Below are 8,724 nucleotides of genomic sequence, written 5' to 3'. Positions count from 1 at the left end.
TTGGAAATTTCTTACAAGGGTCAGCAGAAAGAAAGGCCCAAGTCATCCTATTGTAATGGAAATAAAAAATAACTTCCGGAAGAGTTTGTAGATGTGGCAAGGATTATTGCAGTCATAAATCATAACAGTAAGTAATACATGCAGGGTAATCTGTACCAGTTAATGAGAGCCTCAAAGTGCGTGGATTTTAATCTGACAAAAGTTTTGTATACATCAAAAATGATGTTCCATTCTATATCACAGTTATCTGTTAAAGGAGTTCCATTCCCACTCTGATAACTGTAGTGAGAAGGAATAAAACTGTGTGTTGATAAAATAGGAGAGAGAAATACTTGTCTGGGAAGAGGCCTGCAGAACACATCATATCTCGTTGTCTACACTTAAATTATTATTTTTTTCTTTGTAGGGCAACAGATATCTAAACAACATGGGGTTAGGAAACTGAAAGGCTTGAGAAGAGACGGTTAAGAAGCCAGCAAAATGGCAGGGAGCTGCAAACAGCCATAACTTGATGAGGCCAGAGATAAAAATCTGCTTTCAAGCGTAAGGGAAAGCTTGAGAGACTGAAGAGGAAGTTACAAGCAGTAGTAAGTAGAGGCTTTGGTTTTCTGATCCTTCCTTTGAAGGAAGCACTGGAGGCTTGGTGGAAGGTGCCTGTCTGCAGACACTGATCCAGATAGCTGGTGTAACACTTCCCTCTTACAACTTAACACTCACAACTTATTTTCAACTTTGAGTATTTCATTAGCACAGTATAGAACCATAGGTTTTCCAAGGTTGGAAAAGACATTCAATATCTTCTAGACCAACTGTCCACCTACCACCAGTATTTCCCCACTAAACCATGTTCCTTAGTACAAACCTACACGTCTCTTGAACACTTCCAGGGACAGTGACTCAAGCACCTCCCTGGGCAGCCCATTGCAGTGTCTGAACACACTTTCCAAGAAGAAATCCTTCCTAACATCCAACTGAACTTCCCCAGCACAACTTGAGGCCATTCCCTCTAGTACTGCTGCTAATTACATGGGAAGAGAGGCTGGCTCCCACCTCATCACAACCTCCCTTCAGAGAGCAATAAAGACATATAATGTCTCTCCTGAACCTCCTCTTCTCCAGACTAAACAAACACCCTTTCCTCAGCTGCTCCTCATAAGACCTGTGCTCCAGATCCCTCACCAGGTTCACTGCCCTTGTCTGGATATGCTCTTGTAGTGTCAGATCTCAAACTCATGTTTTCTCATTAGTCCAATCTCACATATAAGGACTTGTCTGATACCCACCTTGAATACAGGTAAACTCCTTGCACCCACTAAGTCCTCTGGAAAGAACGTTCAGCAGATCTTCCCCCTCGCATTAAGAACCTCCTTCTGAATTTGACTCCTATTTCCACAGGCTCTGGTTCTTCCGTATAACTTCATAGCTTCGAACTTGAGCCCCCTCTTCCAGGCTAGAAAAAAAAAAAAAAAAAAAAAAGCAACAAAAACCTTCAATTTTCTTCATACAGATGTCATTCCATATCTTGGATGATCTGTGCTCTTCTCTCTTCCGTAGTATTCCAAAAGCGGTAAAATCATGGATTTAAACAATGGTGCTTGTTCTTTTGTTCTGCTTCTTTCTTAATAGCTTCTAATGTTTCACTTGCTTTTTTTGACTGCCGTTAAGCAGTTATCTGCCACAAAGTCTTGCACTAGAGCAGTAATAAGCAGTTCTTTGGGGTCCATCACTTTACATGTTCCATGTCAGCATTCCTGTAATCCACAACAACTGTATCCACTGTACTCTATGTAGAAACGTTGTATTTTAACAAAGGACCTTGCAGCGCATAGATAGCAAGACAGGATCTGGAATGGTTCAAACATTATTTCAGAATTTTACACCTCTTCATACATTATAGTGCTTCAGTGGTAAGAAAGTTCAGCAAGAAGGTTAAACAGAGCTTAGGCTATGTTTTAAAGGCTGTCACAGTACTGGCAGTAACTAGTGATCAGACTGTAAAATGAACTGTTGCAAGACTGAGGGAAAACTCATTAATTTTTCTTGTAAAAAAATTACGTGGTATCAATTACAGCTTCATGTTTATACATTTCAAAAAGAACATAAAGTCATTTGAATACACAAACAAAAACAGACTTAAAAATTGAATCTAATGATTAGGAGCTAGAACGATTTATCATCCAGAATTATCATAAACATGCAAATATAGCCCTTCTACTTCTGTTGTACCAGCACGTGAAAAATAATCTTCATACTATGGTAAAACTGTGAGCAGAAAAACAAACAAAAAATTCTGCACAGAATCACTTTGTTTTATAAAGACGCTGTTTTTGTGATGGCTGTCAGTATCTTCAGCAGCTCAAAAGCCCAAGAGATTGTATTTCATTCCATGAAATGAAATAATGCAATACTGTACTTAGCCGTAAGCAGAAGTTATTCTTTTGTTCCAACCATCTTCCTGTTTAAATTGTTGAGGTTATTTAATAGCCAATTTGCTTTGTTTCAGGTAATTAATACTATGCATGAGATTGGTGATCAAACCAAAAAAACACGCTGAGCAACATTTCTCCTATCCATTAAAGACCTTATTCAGCATGCTGAAGAGTGGCTGCCTCATTTTAATGAAACACTGTCAGTCATCGTTTACCACATATGACTGCAATACTAACTTAGGAATAAAACAAGGTCTGCTAAGTACAGAACTGTATCCTTATTTAAGCCTTCATACACAGTAACTATCAAAAGATGATGGTAAGTGTATGTCAGGAATGCTGCAAAAGCCCACTGATATCTGTATTACACGATCAATTTTAATTTGTAGTTCTGCAATGCTCTAAAGAAAACTGATAATGGAAAAGGGCCTGCAGTCATATGGAACACAGCAAGGTAATAGTTGATCTATGGAGCAGAATACATTAAAGGAAAGATATTATGTTCATTATGACCAAAGAGCAGGAAATGAGTTTAATTCCAAAACAGTAATTTGCATTTCCCACTCCTGGACAGACTGCCTAAGGAACAATCCTCATTAATAAAGGAGATAAAGGAGTTGAGATTGTGACACACTTTAAAATAAATGTTAGTACCCGGGATTCCAGGGAGAACAAGATTGGGGTCTGGGTGTTTGTTTATTTATCTTTGTTTTTACTTGGACCTATCTAAAAATATGTCATAAGAAAAGCTGGTCTGTCTTTAAAAATCAGAAATCATCAAGCAAATAACAGAAGAACATCTGGAATTTGTCTAAGTTCAAAGTTTGTATAAAAATACTAAAAGCAAGGGAATACCTTCTCATTATGGGATGTATATTTTAAAAAGATGACTGCTTTTCCACCCAGTAACCTATGAAAAAGAAATTATGGTTTAAGTTGCACTTTATTTCAGATGCACAATTATGTCCACATTTTTCAATTGCTACAAAGTTTCTATGGCCAGGTATGAAGGATGATGGGAATTTAAAACTACAAGTGTAATTAATAGAAAGTTCTATGGACAATGCATGTCATTGCAGTGAAGAGATTAGAACACTATCTAAAGAGCTCTGGCAACCTGCTCACAGAAACTGGAAGAGGGACAGCTCCTCCTGCTTCATACTACCATGACCACACTTCTAGTATGGAAACAAGCTAATGGAAATACATGTGATTTGTCTCCATGTTGTGGCCTACACATCCTTTCCTTTACATCATATTGTTTGGCTAAATATATTTTTTAAATTATGATTTAAAAGCATATATCCTTTTATTATGAGATTTCAATTTCTATCCTTGGAGCAACCTACAAACGTTGCTATATTCCTATATCATACCTGAAATTTTAAGTTTTTCTGTGAGTACTGAATTTATGCTCTTTTGTCTGTATGTAATACAGAAAATTTGCCTGGTTACAGGTATGTTTACCAATCTTTTGGTTTTGCTTTTTAAAACATTATTATTTAAAAGCAAACCATTCTGCAGAATTTCACTACCTGACATTATTCAATTCAAGCCCTTCCGTTATGTCTGTCTATGAGAAATCTTAAATTTCTAATCTGTCTCTTACTGGTCAAGCAAACAAACAAGAAACAAACTTGATGGCACTTTATTTTCCACAGACCTGTAGTTGCTTCTTTAAGATTTCAGAAGCAGAGCTCATGACAATCCTCCCACATCTGTTTCATCAGCTGATTGAAATGTAGATCTCCTACAAGGTAAAACATTTTTGGATGATGGGCGTTACTCAAACCAACTCCTTAGTAAGGGAACAACTTTATGCAAGATCAGCAAGTTGGCAGCATAAACATGAAACAGTTCTTTTAAGCACGACTTGATATTTTGTTTTTGAGAATTTTAATTCAATGACTTCTATTACACGTTCAAGCATAAATGTTTTTGTTACATTTAAAATTTTTTTGCAGTACAGACTTAATCTAGATGAAGAAAGATTTCAAAGATTTCAGATAGGAACCTTGTATAGAGTGACAAATATTTGGTTTTCTGATTGTGCTGTGTATACTGGAATGCAATGAAGGGTGACTTTTTTTTTTTTTAAATTTCATTTCACTCTTAAAAAAAAAAAAAAAAAAAAACAAGATTATTTTGCTGGTAGAGATTGAATGTGCCATTACATCTAGCTTTATAACTACTTCTAATTACATTTCAAACTGGAGAAGTAAAAATAAAACATTTGAGTAAAATGTATATTTTAATTTCTCAATTTGAAAGGTTATATTTCTAAGTCAGAACTGTTGAGGATTCTTGAGGAAGGCATTTTCATTTTGACCCAATTCCACTAACTGTTGTTCTCAGACTTGTTTCGCTCATGCCGACTGTAAACACAGCAGCTGGCCAATCTATTTTGCCCTTCTACTCAACCACAAAACAATAATTAATTGTGCTAAATTACAGCTAAGCCTATGCCATGCTAGTAAAAACAGTCAAAACAGTCACTCTCTGTCCCAAGCAAATATTCTTTACCTAGTGTTAGAAATAGGCTCTGGGAAGCAAAAACATTAATCCTGCAACTCTTTTTACTTCAGTATCTCACTCTTAATTATACACAGTATGACTCAGAAAATGGAAGTTGAAAGTGAATGATCAATGACTGGTGCATGAGAAAAATGAACAGAGCATTCCTGATGGAACAGCAGGAATTCTGCCATCCATTTCTATTAGAATTGAAAACAAGTGTGCAAGCCAATTCTCTGAAAAGATTACTAGCTTTAGAATCTGAAACATCACACTGATCTGCCAAATTATTTAGCTTTAACATTTCAGGAATCAGGTATGCACACAGCAGGGTAACATACAACTCACCATTTGGGTCAGTATTGTAATTCTGACCAAGCAAATATTTTCTAATCTTAAGTCTCTCACTATGATTACTCTTTTTACAACTTCTGTAAATTTTGTTCCAGATCAGAGGTTCAAAAGTATCATGCAAAATAATATTTTGGTTCTACAGGTGCAGCCTTTCCCATATGCCTTCTCTAGACATCCACATTCATTCAGGCTGTAGATGATGTTCTCAAATAACTTACTGTGATACGGAGATTTATTCTTTCCCTGTGAATAATGTGATACTTTGCACCTTCCTCCAAGTGAGGTCTTTTCATACTTATCCCATATAGGATGACAGAATGAGAGCAAAGTTCATTGAACAGTGAGAGACTAAAGAACCTCAGCTTTCACTAACTGCCTCCTGGTTCTCCACTTAAAGAAGCTTAACAGTCATCCTGTCATCCCAAGGTGATGGTTACTCTGTGCAAGCAGCACTCTAAAGAGGTACCCTGCTGTGGAACACTGATGATTTACATAGGTATGTAAGTTTACATGTGCACAGTAACAGAAATACATGCTGTTATTTAAATCTACATTAGCTGTGGTTTTCATGGTTACATCAGAGTCTACACTTTTCAGCAAAATATTTTTCTATCACATCTAAGTATTACTAGATTCTGTTTTCTACATTAATCTATTCACATGTAGGTAGTACTTGAGCTTTCCCGCTCTACCTTCTATTGTTTGGCTCAAAAGTAAGTTGTTCTTTTGCAACTATTTTCATTTGTGCAGAGATGTCCTTACCTGAGAAGCTACTGATGGTAATCAATTTGAGAAACTTCTACTTCTTTTATAAGAGAGACATTGGTCATCCATGCTTATTTACATTACCTGAGAAACAAGACATTTTATTTTAAGATAATCATCAAAAAGTTTTCTCAAATGAAAATAGAAAGATAAATAAATAAGTTGTGGCAAGTATATTTGAGTTCTTTGTCTGAGTGTGTGGTCTGTGTCATACCTTCATTGATTTATCAGCTATTCTTTTCAGCCATTAAAGGTACTGGTAAAATTCCCACCTCAAGAAGTCATAACCATTTTAATTAAATCAGAAAAGATGTCTCTCCCATTCCCAGCATCCCAACCACTCTGTCAGGAAGATAATCCACAAAGTAGAATGAAACCATGTCACAGCAAAGAACATGGCTAAACTCAGCTCAGTGTAGTAGAAAGAGATGTGATTGCAGATAGTTAGAATGAAGTACACAAAATACTAATTCTGTGGTCAGTGCAATTTAAACTATCACCTCCAGAGCTCTTAACTTAATAACTGCCTTATTATCTCTTAATTGCGAGTTGGCTGATAATGCAGCTGATCAATTATAGGAGGTAATCATCATCAGCCTTTCATAAATGACCCATCAGTTATCCATCTATCCACCTATCACACTTTCTCAGAGACATGGCTGATCTGCATGCACCCCGTCTGCAGTTTTATGAATCAAGAAGAGTACTGGAAAATCACCAACTATCAATAATAAGTTTTTATAATGACAGGAGCAGAAGAAATAGAATGTCCTTTAGGCAGGAGCGACTAGTTTAAACCAGTTCTGCAGGAAGCTTCAAGAGTGCTCATGTGTGACTAGAAAAGAATAGGAACAAAGCTTGATATAAGGCACGTAATGAACAATGGCGTACAATCAGCTTCTATACACCCACAAGGTATCTAAATTTATAAAATATACACACCACTGGATAAAATTTAAACGTATTTCCCATTATTGAAGTATAGTAGCCAATCTGCTACAACACAGGACCATATTGAGATTGAGTAGACCATTCTGTTTGTTAGAAACTTACCAGAATGTGCTGGTATTTATATCTCATAAAAGCTGTTCAGTAAACACAGTACAAAGACCTCTGATATCACGGAATGCATAAACACATGCAGAGAATTTCATTCCAAGATTTTGGACAGGAGGGAGCTATCTCTGTCAAATGAGTTTAACTACCCTTCCCCTGGCTCTGTGAGATTAACGTCTTTCCACTTAGAAAAGGTATCCTGGCTTAGCAGATAACAATTTCGGAGATCCAGATGACAAAGTCAGAATTTCCCTATGGCATATACTTTTAAGGGGAAATGAAGGAGAGCTTCCTAAAAACAACAGTTGATTTCTGTGTGTGGCTTTGTTTTCCCCATCTCTCTACTAATTAGATTTTTCAGGGGCAGGATTTTGTGGAGGCCAAACTGGTCCCTGTTCCTATTACATTTCTGTGCAAAGTTATGCATGGCTGCAGTTTTTCTTTATTTTGCCTTTTTCATGACAGTCCAAACATGCAACAATGACATTTATAATTTAGTTCATTTTTTAAAAATCCTTTGTTAGTCTTACAATAAAAGTTAAAGATGACTATGAAGCACCATGATTATCTTTGTTCTATACAACTGCAAAACCTGCTTCTCCAGGCCACACAAACTGAGGAGGTATTAAATCAATAAACTTCACGGAAAAAAAAAAAAAGTATATCAGGGTCATAGTTTCTGCATTGATGGGAAAAGGAAAACTCTAAGTTAGCATCTGCTGAGGCTAAAAAGTATTGAGGCACACTTTTTTCTTTCTCATAGACAAGAGGAGGAAGGAATCTTAAGAGGTCATTTCTCTCGTGCCAAAGCAGGATCAGCTATACCTAAAAGCTCCTTAAGGTTTGTCAATCTCTTTCTAGTAACAACATTACCGCTGTAGAAAACTGATTCCAGTGTTGAACTGTGTTCATCAGAATTCTCTTCGGTTTTACTGTAAGTTTTCCCTGCTGCCACTTAAAGCCATTATTTATAGAGTCACTTGTAGTGGATAGAGAAAAGTGCTTATTCCTCTTCCTTTTACAGGTTCAAGAATGTAAGACCACTTATAGAGGAGTAACTCTATTAGAAGTATCTGCTTAAAAAAAAAAAATCAAAACAAAACAAAGACCACCTAGAAATACCTGAAAGAGCAACAAAGAGTAACACAACAAACTTGGTAAGAGATCAACCTTTATGCAAACCAGACACACTTGTTTAGAATTAGTCAGGAGTTGCAAAACCCGAGGAAATCCAGAAATCTCTATTCTTAGTCTGGAAGCTGTTTGGGTTTGCTGCAGAGGGTACGAATCACTCTCATGACAGACAGCGTGTTACAGAGCTGACTGCACTGGGAGAGGTCACCTGCTTACCTTCCTTCCAGGAAGTCTACAATGGTCTGCTAAACCAGGAACTAGAGTCTGTTGTTATTTAAATAAAACAAAGCAAAACAAAAAAACACACCACAAAACAGTCAGAGCCCCCATCACAAAATTAAACCAGAAGGGTTTATTCCTACTAGCTGTCTTCAGAAAGGAATTGAGGATGATATTTAATTTCAAGTTTAAGAATCAATAATTAATATACAAGAGAAAGGCCAGCACAGTGCCAGAATTCCTGAAGAAAAAC

The 8,724-nt window shown here is 36.6% G+C and overlaps 1 long non-coding RNA gene across 1 annotated transcript; it reads right to left on the bottom strand.

Annotated features, from left to right (window-relative positions):
- Nucleotides 1–3,296: 3,296 nt before the first annotated feature.
- Nucleotides 3,297–6,121, bottom strand: LOC122163906. The gene is made up of 3 exons (XR_006170071.1): nucleotides 6,060–6,121; nucleotides 4,093–4,179; nucleotides 3,297–3,339 (listed from the first exon to the last, which is right to left on the bottom strand). It is a non-coding gene; the product is annotated as an uncharacterized LOC122163906 (long non-coding RNA).
- Nucleotides 6,122–8,724: the final 2,603 nt, after the last annotated feature.

The sequence above is a fragment of the Centrocercus urophasianus genome, unplaced genomic scaffold, assembly GCF_019232065.1.
Source record: "Centrocercus urophasianus isolate 14NV4802_14NV808 unplaced genomic scaffold, USGS_Curo_1.0 seq_24, whole genome shotgun sequence".
Classification (NCBI taxonomy): Eukaryota; Metazoa; Chordata; class Aves; order Galliformes; family Phasianidae; genus Centrocercus; species Centrocercus urophasianus.
Note: the sequence above shows the minus strand (reverse complement) of the source record. Positions and strands in the feature narration are given on the sequence as shown.